The sequence below is a fragment of the Strigops habroptila genome, chromosome 7 (assembly GCF_004027225.2).
Source record: "Strigops habroptila isolate Jane chromosome 7, bStrHab1.2.pri, whole genome shotgun sequence".
In the NCBI taxonomy this organism is placed as follows: domain Eukaryota; kingdom Metazoa; phylum Chordata; class Aves; order Psittaciformes; family Psittacidae; genus Strigops; species Strigops habroptila.
In genome coordinates, this window is record NC_044283.2 from 4690722 (window position 1) to 4703700 (window position 12979).

Below are 12979 nucleotides of genomic sequence, written 5' to 3' on the forward strand. Positions count from 1 at the left end.
CCCAAGTTGGGCTCAATAAATGGAGGGAAACTATTTAGTCCACTTACCATCTGGTCCTTAAAGGAGGTGGGCAGGAGAATCTCTTTACAGGGACTATTACAGTTACCACACCACTTCAAAGTACAAATACTCTGACAGATTGTGTCATCTAACATGCGACTTTACTATTAAAGCCTACAGGTTATGTCAAATTAAGTCTACACCTTTCACAAATGAGCTAAGTTGCAGTGAAGAGTTTCAACGAGATCTTATGGCTCTCCATAAGAGAGTCTGGATTCTGGTGGTTCTTGGGTATCTTTGTTGTCCTTACTCATGTTAGGCTGAAATTGTATCTCAGTCTTTTCTTCCCTCCTCGCCAGTCCATAAGTCACCCTTTATTATGCTCCTGTTAGGCAAAAACAATTTGTTTTCCTTTTCTGGGCACTTCAGTATAGCTGCCAGAAACAGTCTACGCCCTCTATCTGTGGTAGCATTCAAATAATGTTTAAACTCCTTTATGCTGTTGGTAAATCAGGTTCAAACACATTCTGTGTTACAAGGCCAGCCACTCTTTAATTTCTTTCTTGTAAATGTGACCAAATTTCTTGAGAAGGCCATGAATCCTATCTGAACGGCAATGCTTCCCACCAATTTTGTACAGGTATTTCTATTGTAGGAAGCTCTATCAGTACTGATATCCTAGAATCTCTACCTATACCTAGACTGAAGAGATTAAGAGACACTAAGGCCTGTATATCAGGACTCGACATTCATGCTGAGCCACACTACTGATGCCCTCAAGTAAGAAAACTAGGAAAATCCACTAAGGAAAAATACTAGTAACCAGTTAAGAAAAATATATTTGTCGTGCATTTGATTTTACTATGGCTTTCTTGTTTTGACTGATTTGACTGATTTTATAATATTCATATTCATTGACTGAGGGTTTTTATGCTCAGGTTTTTGAATGATTTGGGAATGAGCAGAGATGACATGTAAAACATTAGCTCATAAACAGTTACAAGCAAAACAGGTGCAGTAGTAATAATAATAAAACCACAAATCACTATAATGTTAGGGTTTTTTTAAAAAAACATAGCAATGAATTGTTATTGAATACAGTTTCTCTGAGATAAATTTTCAGCCCTTTAAAGCTTCTATTTTCTCTAAGATTTTGACAAATTGTGATTATTTCCTGCTATCTCCCATAGGATAGAAAGGAAGAACAGACATTATTAATAGATGGATTCTTAAAACACAGCCTGTGGGAAGACAAAAAGAACAATGGAAAAAAACAAGACTCTAAATCTAAAAACTTTCATTTCAAGTTCCCGTGTAAGGCTTTCTCTACACTGATGACATTTAAACCTATTTGAAGCTGAAACAACATTAACATTTTTATTTTAAATTTAGGTAATAAAAGAAGACCAAAGTATCTCTGTTTCTCATCTGCTTTCCACAGTGCCTCAAGTTAATGCCTATACTGAAAGTGATATTTGATCTATAAAAGAACTTTTTGTTTTGTTTTAAACCTCAGCATTGACATAGTATTAAAGTTGTAAAGTTAAGTGATAAATCTTACAGCAGCCACAGGTTTTTATCCCAATATTATTCCGTAGGTATTACCTTCTGAATGCTTAAAAGCAAAAGATTTATGGTTTACTAAAATAATGTACCTTTCTTTGAAGACCAATTAAACACAAAGTCTTGTTGGCAAACAAGACACAAAGTTGCTTTGGCACCTTGAGTGAGTGGAGTGAGAAATAGGCCCATCCTAAGATGTTACTTAGCCCAGATAAGATGTATTGCCTCCTGGAGTTGTTTATCTGTTTCCATTCCATTGACAGGATACCGAGACATTCCTTTAGATGAGACACCTAAATTTAAGATAGCTGAATTTTAAGATAGCTGCTTTTACACTAAATCCTTGGGGGGGGGGGGGAAACATCTCTTAGTTCTTCCTTCTTTCAATATGAAGGGAGCAGGGTTGGAAATTTTTCTGACCAAGCTAGGAAATGAAAGAATTTTATCAGACAATTTCTAACATGAATTTCCTGTCACTTCAGAGCTACAAATGCAGGGAAAACAAATGGCAACAAAATACATATTGGAAGCAACAAACAGCTGTTCTATTGCTAATGAAGGTAATTGCATGTTCATTCTCTTCAAGGATAAGAGGCTGGAATGGGCACGTGAAAATTAATCAAATCATTTATAGCCTTCTTACAATACATACCAAAATTTAAGAATCAGTCAAAAACATGTTCTAAATCTCAAAAAGGAAAGAATCCCTAACCACATGGAACGTTATGTTACTTATAAAAATGAAATCTATTCATTAATAATTTCTTGTCTTAGCATAAAGTGAAAGAAAACTTTATGCTTTTGGTACTGGGGTACTAAGTTATCCTTAGTTATTCAGAGAATTCTTTTCACCTTTCTTACCTGTTTCAGCTGGAAAATGATGAGATAAATTCTAACAAACAAGTAAATAACTTCATAGAAACTTTTTATAATCCGTGCACTGCTCTGCATTTAGCTAATGGTTGTGGATTGTGCCTGTTGTAGCTGAATCGTATGATGATTCAAGCTGTATAATGTGACTTCTCTACTTTTGTGAGTCACTTATAACTGGCCTAGAATATATTATATTCATAGAATATCATTACAGCTTCACCAGTCAAAAGCAAAGGGTATTAAGCGCACAATTCAAAAGGAAAGCTTGAGCTGTAAATCAAGGGCCAGATTCAAAGGATCTTGTCCATGTGCTCTGAAGACTACATCATCTCAATACTCATCCATAGGAAACTTGTCTGGGCACCAGTAAATAGCTATTTTACCTGCCTCTCTTTAGATTCATCCAGTGTATATTTTTTGGTGGTATCTTGTTTTATTGCTAGAATTGTGTTTTGAAGGTTGTGGAGACTCTCCTTCTATGGAGAATCTAAGCAATCATCTATTTAGATGTTCAGACTAGATATGAAATCTCCCACCCTCACTGCCTCGAGTGCCCTCTTGTTTGTACACAGGGAGAAGCAATCTACTTGGTTCAGACTTTTTGTGCTCTCAGTGTGATGCAGAGAATACAAAAAAGCGAGTGATGTCCTATTCATTACACATGTAGCTGTCCCATTACTCTACAGGATAATGTGGTTCAGTTTCAGTTCATAAAAATTCACTCCTTTGCCATAAAGAACTCAATGTATTATAGCTCATATGAAAGGGGATTTTGAAGTAAGCATCTGATTTATTCACCATAAAATATTAAATAACACAATGACCTCTAACTGATCTATGGTGCACCAATCATTCCTGAAGAATTTCAATTTTCCTTCAATCTATAGAAACCATGTTCAGGTGCACGTTACAAGAAGACTAATGGAAACTGTACAGTTGTGCAAATAATGTATGCAAGATGCCAATGGCATATATTATTTACTTCGAGAATTCCATGATTTTACTTAATATAATCCCATTTAGTTGAACAAAAGAATTGAGAGTTTTCTCTGACAGTTTAAGATAGTTAACTGCAAGGAAAAAGAAAAATTAGTTAGAACTGATTTGCAAGGGGAAAAAAAGAGGCAATGTGGAGTAAAGGTTAGAGTAAAACGATTTTCTCCTACTTTTATGCTTAAAGAAATTCTTCTCTTCATTATGAATGCAACAAAGTCCTTGTATATTCAGCCAATAAATACAAATTTCTGAAGCCTGGTCCTTATAATTGCCCATAGAGCAGAATAATTGAAATCACTGTTATTGAAATTACTAATTTTCGGTCATGATTTAAACAAACAGTCATGATATAAATCTAAATGAGAAACCGAGGATGGTTGTACTGGGTCAAAACAAATGTCCTCACATCCAGTGACAAATAGCAGATGTCTACGGACAAAGTATAAAACAGGACACAGAGGTATCACCCTGTGTACCTCCCAAATTTTGCTTTTAATCTAAGGTTTTAATAATGAGAGTTAATTTTGTTTTGTATTTTGTACTATTTAACTGCCATTCTAAAGAGAGATTATCTTTAATTTGGGGCACATTTTTGTGCCTCAGTTGTGGGGGTTGGAACTAGATGATCTTAAGGTCCCTTCCAACCCTAACTATTCTATGATTCTATATGCACAAATTCGTATAGGGGTGTGAACATAGCCATTTTTGACCTATCCTTCCTTCTGGGTCTGCATGGCTTCTAGTACTTCTCTACCATGACATATAGGGTTCAGGGACACCACCTCCTTACACAGATTTATATTGCTTTTAGTTTCCTTTTTGTACAGAGCCAGATCTCCGAAGGTCAGAAAATAAGCTGCCTGATTAGCACAATTCATTGAACAAAGCAAACTGCCTCATGGTTCAACCTCAGAGCTTGTGGGGCATTTTACAACAAAGAGGGTACCTCTGCAACTGGCTGCACCACAATTTACGTGCTTATTAAAGGATGTTTTTTTCATGGCAGACACCTGAAGACGTTTAGAATTGTGTATGCTCCTGAAATTCAAAGAGAAATTGAAACCCTCTTTTTCATCTCCAGATATCCACTGCAGGCAAACACTTTAGGTTCTTGCTGCAACAGCAAATAGGTAATTCTCACTTTGCATTCAGTGTGGCTACCAGTGCCACTGCAAGATGACTGAATCTAAAGCAGATGACAAAGTTTATCAAATCAGAATAGCAGTACCTTTTTCATATATCCTTTTTTGTTGTTCCCATCAGCCTTTTTCATATTCCTTTTCCCCCACACTGCACCCTGCTGCAATTAAAGACTGTGGCTTCTTGCCATCAACTTCAGTGAGAGCAGAACCACAATTTAAGCTACTGCACAAACCATGTAACAAGGACCAGGATCTTGTCTCCCTGCTTTCAGCTTTGTGTAACCATTTCCCAGGTTGTTAGGTGCTCTTTCTTTCCCTGCCAAGGCTCTCTTTATATTGTTATCCATGTTTAAATTGCACAATGAGATGTTCAGATTAGGGGTTATCAGTTATTATTTTTCTGTACATGTTTGGGATGCCTCAATGTGCTGCAGAAATGGAACCAGGACTAATGTAAACCTGCCAAGGCTTTTCATAAAAGAAGGCTGGTACCAGTCAGGTAGCTATTGTTGCTTGGGACAGAAGACTACTTAAAAGACAGTGAGGCTCTAAGAAACTTCTAAATGATGGATCTTCCAGAAGAAAAGAAAAGGCACATTTCAAAGGCTTTAGAATCTGAGAATTATGCAATGATTAGGGACAGGATTGTACTGTTCTGAAGAGCTAGCTCAGCTATAAAGAGCTAGTTTTCTCCAAGGATGTTAATATAAGGTTGTCCACGGCAGTGAGGAGGGGTGGCGGCAGGGGGGAAAGAAGAGTTTTGATAGAAAAATTGCCAATTGGGGAAGAAAAGAACATGTTCTTCTGAATATAACTGAACAGTGATCTTTGCATTGTTCAGCTCATACATACCAAAACCTAGGAAAAGTACAGTTGTGTCTTTTGCTCTATTGCATGCTGATCATAGAATCATATAGAATCATAGAATCGTAAGGGTTGGAAAGGACCTTAAGATCATCTAGTTCCAACCCCCCTGCCATGGGCAGGGACACCTTGCCCTAAACCATGTGGCTCAAGGCTCTGTCCAACCTGGCCTTGAACACCGCCAGGGATGGAGCATCCACAACCTCCCTGGGCAACCCATTCCAGTGCTTCACCACCCTCACTGTAAAGAACTTCTTCCTTATATCTAATCTAAACTTCCTCTGTTTAAGTTTGAACCCATTACCCCTTGTCCTACCACTACAGTCCCTAAGGAAGAGTCCCTCCCCAGCATCCTTGTAGACCCCCTTCAGATACTGGAAGGCTGCTATGAGGTCACCACGCAGCCTTCTCTTCTCCAGGCTGAACAGCCCCAACTTTCTCAGCCTGTCTTCATATGGGAGGTGCTCCAGCCCTCTTATCATCCTCGTGGCCCTCCTCTGGACTCGCTCCAACAGCTCCATGTCCTTTTTATGTTGAGGACACCAGAACTGTACGCAGTACTCCAAGTGGGGTCTCACAAGAGCAGAGTAGAGGGGCAGGATCACCTCCTTCGACCTGCTGGCCACGCTTCTTTTGATGCAGCCCAGGATACGGTTGGCTTTCTGGGCTGCAAGCGCACACTGCCGGCTCATGTTAAGCTTCTCGTCAACCAACACCCCCAAGTCCTTTTCTGCAGGGCTGCTCTGAATCTCTTCTCTGCCCAGCCTGTAGCAGTGCCTGGGGTTGCCCCGACCCAGATGTAGGACCTTGCACTTGCCTTGGTTAAACTTCATAAGGTTGGCATCGGCCCACCTCACAAGCGTGTCAAGGTCCCTCTGGATGGCATCCCTTCCCTTCAGCGTATCAACCGAACCACACAGCTTGGTGTCATCGGCAAACTTGCTGAGGGCGCACTCAATCCCACTGTCCATGTCACCGACAAAGATGTTGAACAGGACCGGTCCCAACACCGATCCCTGAGGGACACCACTCGTTACAGGTTTCCAACTGGACATCGAGCCATTTACCACAACTCTTTGCGTGCGGCCATCGAGCCAGTTTTTTATCCACCAAGTGGTCCATCTATCAAATTGATGTCTCTCCAATTTAGAGACAAGGATGTCATGTGGGACAGTGTCGAATGCTTTGCACAAGTCCAGGTAGATGACATCAACTGCTCTGCCGCTGTCCGTCAGTTCCGTGGCTCCATCATAGAAGGCCACCAAATTGGTCAGGCAGGATTTCCCCTTAGTGAAGCCATGTTGGCTGTCACCAACCACCTCGTTGTTTTTCATGTGCCTTAGCATGTTTTCCAGGAGAAACTGTTCCAAGATTTTGCCAGGCACAGAGGTGAGGCTGACTGGTCTGTAGTTCCCCGGGTCTTCCACCTTCCCCTTCTTGAAAATGGGGGTTATATTACCCTTCTTCCAGTCATCGGGAACTTCACCTGACTGCCAGGATTTTTCGAATATGATGGACAGTGGCTTAGCAACTTCATTCGCCAGCTCCTTCAGGACCCGTGGATGGATTTCATCAGGTCCCATGGACTTGTGCATGTTCAGGTTCTTAAGATGGTCTCGAACCTGATCCTCTCCTACAGTGGGCCTAAGGTCTTCGTTCTCACAGTCCCTGCATTTGCTTTCCAAGACTTGGGTTGTGTGGTCAGAGCATTTGCTGGTGAAGACTGAGGCAAAGAAGTCATTAAGAACCTCAGCCTTCTCCAAATCCATGGTAGCCAGTTCTCCTGATAGCTTCCAGAGAGGGCCTACATTGTCCCTAGCCTGTCTTTTATTTGCTACGTATCTATAGAATCCTTTCCTGTTATCTTTTACATCCCTTGCCAAACTTAATTCTAGCTGGGCCTTAGCTTTCCTAACCTGGTCCCTAGCTTCTCGGGCAATGTTCCTGTATTCTTCCCAGGCCGCGTGTCCTCGCTTCCACCTTCTATAAGCTTCTTTTTTCCCCTCTAAGTTTCCTCAGCAGCTCCTTGTCCATCCATGGAGGTCTCCTGGCCCTTCTGCTGCACTTTCTTCTAGTCGGGATGCAACACTCTTGAGCACGTAGCAGGTGATCCTTGAATACCAACCAGCAGTCTTGGGCCCCCCTGCCCTCTAGGACTGTATCCCATGAAACCTTACTAAGGAGGCTCCTGAAGAGGCCAAAGTCTGCTTTCTTGAAGTCCAGGGCAGTGAGCTTGCTGCACGCTCTTCTCACCGATCTGATCTGGGCACTATATAGTGTACCCAAACAGCATTATGCTGTTGCAGGTTACAGAGTTGAACCTGTTTTCTTGGCTGTCAGCCACAGCTTGCAGCAAGACATTTCTGTGACCTGAACTACTGATGTGAAGGCAGAACAAAACATAAGCAAGGTAAGGCAACTTATAGCGTTTTAACCATGCTGAAGAATTGCCCCCTAATGAGGAAATCTCAGCTATAAAGCGAATAGGAAAAAAGGGTAAAGAAAAAAAAGGTAACACAAAGAAGAATGTGGTAGGGCTGGGGAGCAAGGCTGCTCTTTCACAGGGCCCTTCCATTGTGCATCTCCTGTCAGCAGAAAGCCACAGTTAACAATGGGGCCCCGTTGTCAGATTGATTGTGCTTTTTTGCTTTGAAGCATACAACTGATTGCCGGTCTTGCCTTCATCATATAAGTGCTCTCTGTATTCACATCCCTCACTCTATTAGCTGCAGCTGCAAGTCATCTCTGCTGCTGGAATCGGATTTTTCCATTGCCAGTTCACGGATGTGTTGTAATTGAGTGCACTTGAAATATCTACCGTGTACACAACTTCACAAAAGTTCTTGTTGTTGTTTCCTGGATTCTTTTAAAATTCCTATATCCTAAAATGGAGCAACCTGGTCTAGTGGAAGGTATCCCTGCCTTTGGAGCTTTAAGGTCCCTTTCAACGCACACCAGTCTGTGATTGTATGATTTTATTGTGTGGATTCTCTGGGTTTTCACTGGTTAGAAATAGATAAGTGAATTTACTGTGCTTTACTAGGGACAGGAGCAGAACAATGTGCTTGATATTTATGGAGACTCCATCTTCTAGCAACATCGGTTCTTGATATTCACGGTGTTTACCCCAAGGATTATCACACATTTTACTTTTAACCTATGGAATTGTGGCTCTTCATCTGGTTACAGACAATAAATGGGTGGTTTAGTCCTATTGGCTTGACTTTCTTTCTGAACACAACGGAGTATTCCCTGGCACTATCAGGGAATGAAAGAGGATCTGGGCATTTGAAGAGGATACCCAAAACTCAGTGTTAAGCAATTGTATCCCAGTCCGAATGGTTAATGTGGTGGAACACAGACAGCTGAGTTCACTGCAGCAACTGAAGAGAATAGCCAAGCAAGTCAGTCACAGCTCTTGGTATGAGGTCTGGTAGTAAGGATGAGGGAAATCGAATTCGGCTCAGTAAGCCTTTGAGATGATTCAGGCAGACAGACTTAACCTTAATCTTAAACAAGAATAAATTCCTTTGAGACAGAATGTGGTTTTCCTTGCCTACACAAGTGATTTGCTCTAATGAAAACATACCAATGGCTGAAATCAAGGGTTCATTCTCATCCCCTACAAGTTGACAGTTAAAGAGAATAGGCAAAAAGAGAGGGAGAACAGTTTCATAATTAAATGCACAACCATTTTTTTACAATAGAGAATGACTGACATGAAATCTTAAATATGGTTCAATGAAAGGAAAGGCTTCTGTGGTGAAATTTATACAAAAGGTGGTGAAATAAGGAAGTGCTGATGGGAGGCCGGAGGATCATGGGGTCACAGCTGTGATTAAATTTCATCAGGCAACATGATCAGGAGGATATCTCATGAAATATTTTCCTCTTCATGGAGGACAGGCAGAAATGTAGATAGGGATGTTGTAGGTACATTTTCAAAGTGCAGTGCAACATGATAACATGAAGCACTACAATGTAGTGCAGTGACGCTAACTTGTGAATCATGTCATCATGACTTTTGGATACGTAACGGCATATAAGCAGGAAGATAGTTTCTGGTTATTTTAATGTGAAAGCAAGAGAAGTCATTTGAGTAAAAAAAGACTGGTTAAAGATGGACACTGTCGTGGATAAGATGGAAATTTTACAGAATAGCAGTTGGGGATTGCTGTTTCAATGTGCAGTACTAATGCAGTCAACACAAGAGTTCTTGTACATAACACACAACATTTCCTTCACACTTAGTACAGAAGAAGAATTTGACTGAGATGCAGATCACTCCCAAGTAGACTTGGAGTCTACTTTGGGCAAACAAGTCTTAAATATTATTTTTCTATTCCCATCCAAACCATTCCAGTGAAACCTGCATCAGTCAAGTAAAAGGTTCGGTTCCTTGCAGAACTAATTTTGCTGAGACTTCAGCACATTTTTGTGGTGTTCCCAGCTAAATGTCCAAATTACATCAGCAAATTTCTGCCACCTGAAGGTTACTAAGGACTTAAGATGATCTGCCTAGCTCAGTGCCGTGGTTTAAGCCCAGCCGGTAACTCGGAACCACGCAGCCACTCGCTCACTCTCCTCCCTTCTTCCTCCCCCTGCTCCCGGAGGGATGGGGAGGAGAATCGGAGGAATGTAACTCCCACAGGTTGAGATAAGAACAGTCCAGTAAATAAGGTATCATACAAAACCACTACTACTACCACCAATAATAATAATAATGGTAAGGGAAATAACAAGGGGAGAGAAGACAATTGCTCACCACCCGCCGACCAATACCCAGCCCGACCCAAGCAGCAATCTGGGCCTTCCAGGTAATTCCCCCCAGTTTATATACTGGGCATGACGTGCTGTGGTACGGAATACCCCTTTGGCTAGTTTGGGTCAGGTGTCCTTTCTCTGCTTTCTCCCAGCTTCTTCTGCCCCTCCTCCCTGGCAGAGCATGAGACTGAGAAAGTCCTTGATCGGAGTAAACATTACTTAGCAACAACTAAAAACATTGGTCTTATGAGCGTTGTTCCCAGGCTGAAAATCAAAAACACAGCACTGCACCGGCTACTAAGAAGGAGAAGATTGACTGCTATAGCTGAACCCAGGACACTCATCAACTTGTCTCTTCTCCATGGCCAAAAATGGATTCCTAACAAGAAACACTGCAAGAAAATATACCAATATGCTGTGTGCTGTTAGATGGCCACCACTTCCAGCTCAGAGACTTCCTGAGTCAGAAGAGGCTTCTATGCATGTAAATCTAATCCATCTGTCTAATCTAATATTCCAAACCACCTTTATAACTATGGTAAGACAGACACTCCAGAGAATATTTATCCACTCTGAATGTGGGTGTCCAGGGTAGATAACATGCATTGCTCTTGGATTCCACTTTCCCTCCTTTCAAATGTTCTGTTACTTAAAGCTCCATCTTAACATCATAATACATCTTAAAGGTGGCAAATTCATTGACGAGAGCAGGAAAATCAAAGGCAGAAATGATTTTGACAACAGGAGGAGACACAAAATCTAGCAGGAACAAACTCACCACAATTTGCCATTTTAATCAATACATTTCATTTGAAAACTATGTATACTGTTGGCTCAATTTGGCTCAAGACAGCCACATGAAACAAATATCCCTCAAATTCTTGCAGATTAGGTGAATTTTTAAAGTCACCAAATGAGGTTTATGTTGAGAAATAGGACCTAAGTTTTTGCTCTCTCCTAGTGCTCTGAACATCAGCATTTGCCTGCTCCCACCTTCCAAACTGTACCTTTGGTTTTGAGAGCTCATACATGCAAAGCAGGGGAGGGGACAAGGAAAACTGGGAAACCCTAATAGTTACCATTCAGCTGTCAGGTTAGGAGCAAATAGAAGAAAATACCATAGTTACATATGTTTGTTTTGATTAAACATATTGTGTAAATATAAGATGCAAATTCTGTGCAGGCCTTAGGCTCTTGGCAAATTGCTAATGCAGCCCTTAGTATTGTGAGGTCTGGGCTTCCCCACTGTTGATTGTTTCCTTAATAGATCTATAAATATGGAACATTAATCTGATGAATATGATGATTTGCTATTGCAGAAGTGTGTATAAATGCAAATTGATACCACCGTTCTTTTGTATGACAGTGCAAGAGCAGAAGGGAGAAAAGTACAACAAATATTGTCTTTGCCTGGGTACTGAGAACTCAGGATTTGAATGCTGAGTTATATTCCACTATAAACAAAGTGGAGATAGTCTGGAGCCAGGTTCAGATAGGGAAGCTAGTCCTAGTTCTAGTTTTGATGTGCGACACTCCAGTCACTGCTTTACAGACCCACTGACTTTGCACAGTTTCAGCTATTATTCAAGCAGTGGTGGGGAGGCTGTATTGCAATAGGAGCACAGCAAAAAGACATTTGTTTGTCCTCTGCAGGGCCGGGATGTGAATGTCATTTTTACCAGTCATTGCAGGGAAATCAGTGCCACAGGAATGTCAAAATAAACACAGATGTTTCAAGAAATTTCATCTGTCTGAAGACATAGACGTAGAATCATAGAATCAAAGAATAGTTTGGGTTGGAAAGGACCTTAAGATCATCTAGTTGCAACCCCCTGCCATGGGCAGGGACACCTTCCACAAGACCATGTCAGCCAAGGCTCTTTCCAACCTGGCCTCGAGCACTGCCATACTAGCGTGTGAATGCCCCTCTACTCTGCTCTCTGCCCCTCTACTCTGCTCTCGTGAGACCTCACTTGGAGTACTGTGTACAGTTCTGGTGTCCTCAACATAAAAAGGACATGGAGCTGTTGGAGGAAGTCCAGAGGAGGGCCACGAGGATGATAAGAGGGCTGGAGCACCTCCCGTATGAAGACAGGCTGAGAGAGTTGGGGCTGTTCAGCCTGGAGAAGAGAAGGCTGCATGGAGACCTCACACCAGCCTTCCAGTATCTGAAGGGGGTCTACAAGGATGCTGGGGAGGGACTCTTCCTTAGGGACTGTAGTGGTAGGACAAGGGGTAATGGCTTCAAACTGAAACAGGGGAAGTTCAGATTAGATATAAGGAAGAAGTTCTTTACAGTGAGGGTGGTGAAGCACTGGAATGGGTTGCCCAGGGAGGTTGTGGATGCTCCATCCCTAGCGGTGTTCAAGGCCAGGTTGGACAGAGCCTTGAACCACGTGGTTTAGGGCAAGGTGTCCCTGCCCATGGCAGGGGGGTTAGAACTAGATGATCTTAAGGTCCTTTCCAACCCTTACGATTCTATGATTCTATGATTCTATGAATAACTGTACATACCCAATGCAGGACAGAACATGTTTTTGTTAAGACACTGATATGAGAAGTTCCTGAATAGGGCAACAGTCACTTAGGGCAATGATAATTAATCCTTTCTATGTGAGTCATCCTTTAGTTTTTAGTTCAGAGCAGGATGAGAGGACTTTTCACCTCCGTAAGATGTATGGGTAGGAGAAGCAGTAGGGAATACAATAGTTGAAGCAAGAAGTACAGATTCAAACATTAAGTTCAGAACTACCACTGCTCCAAAGTCTTCAGGAACA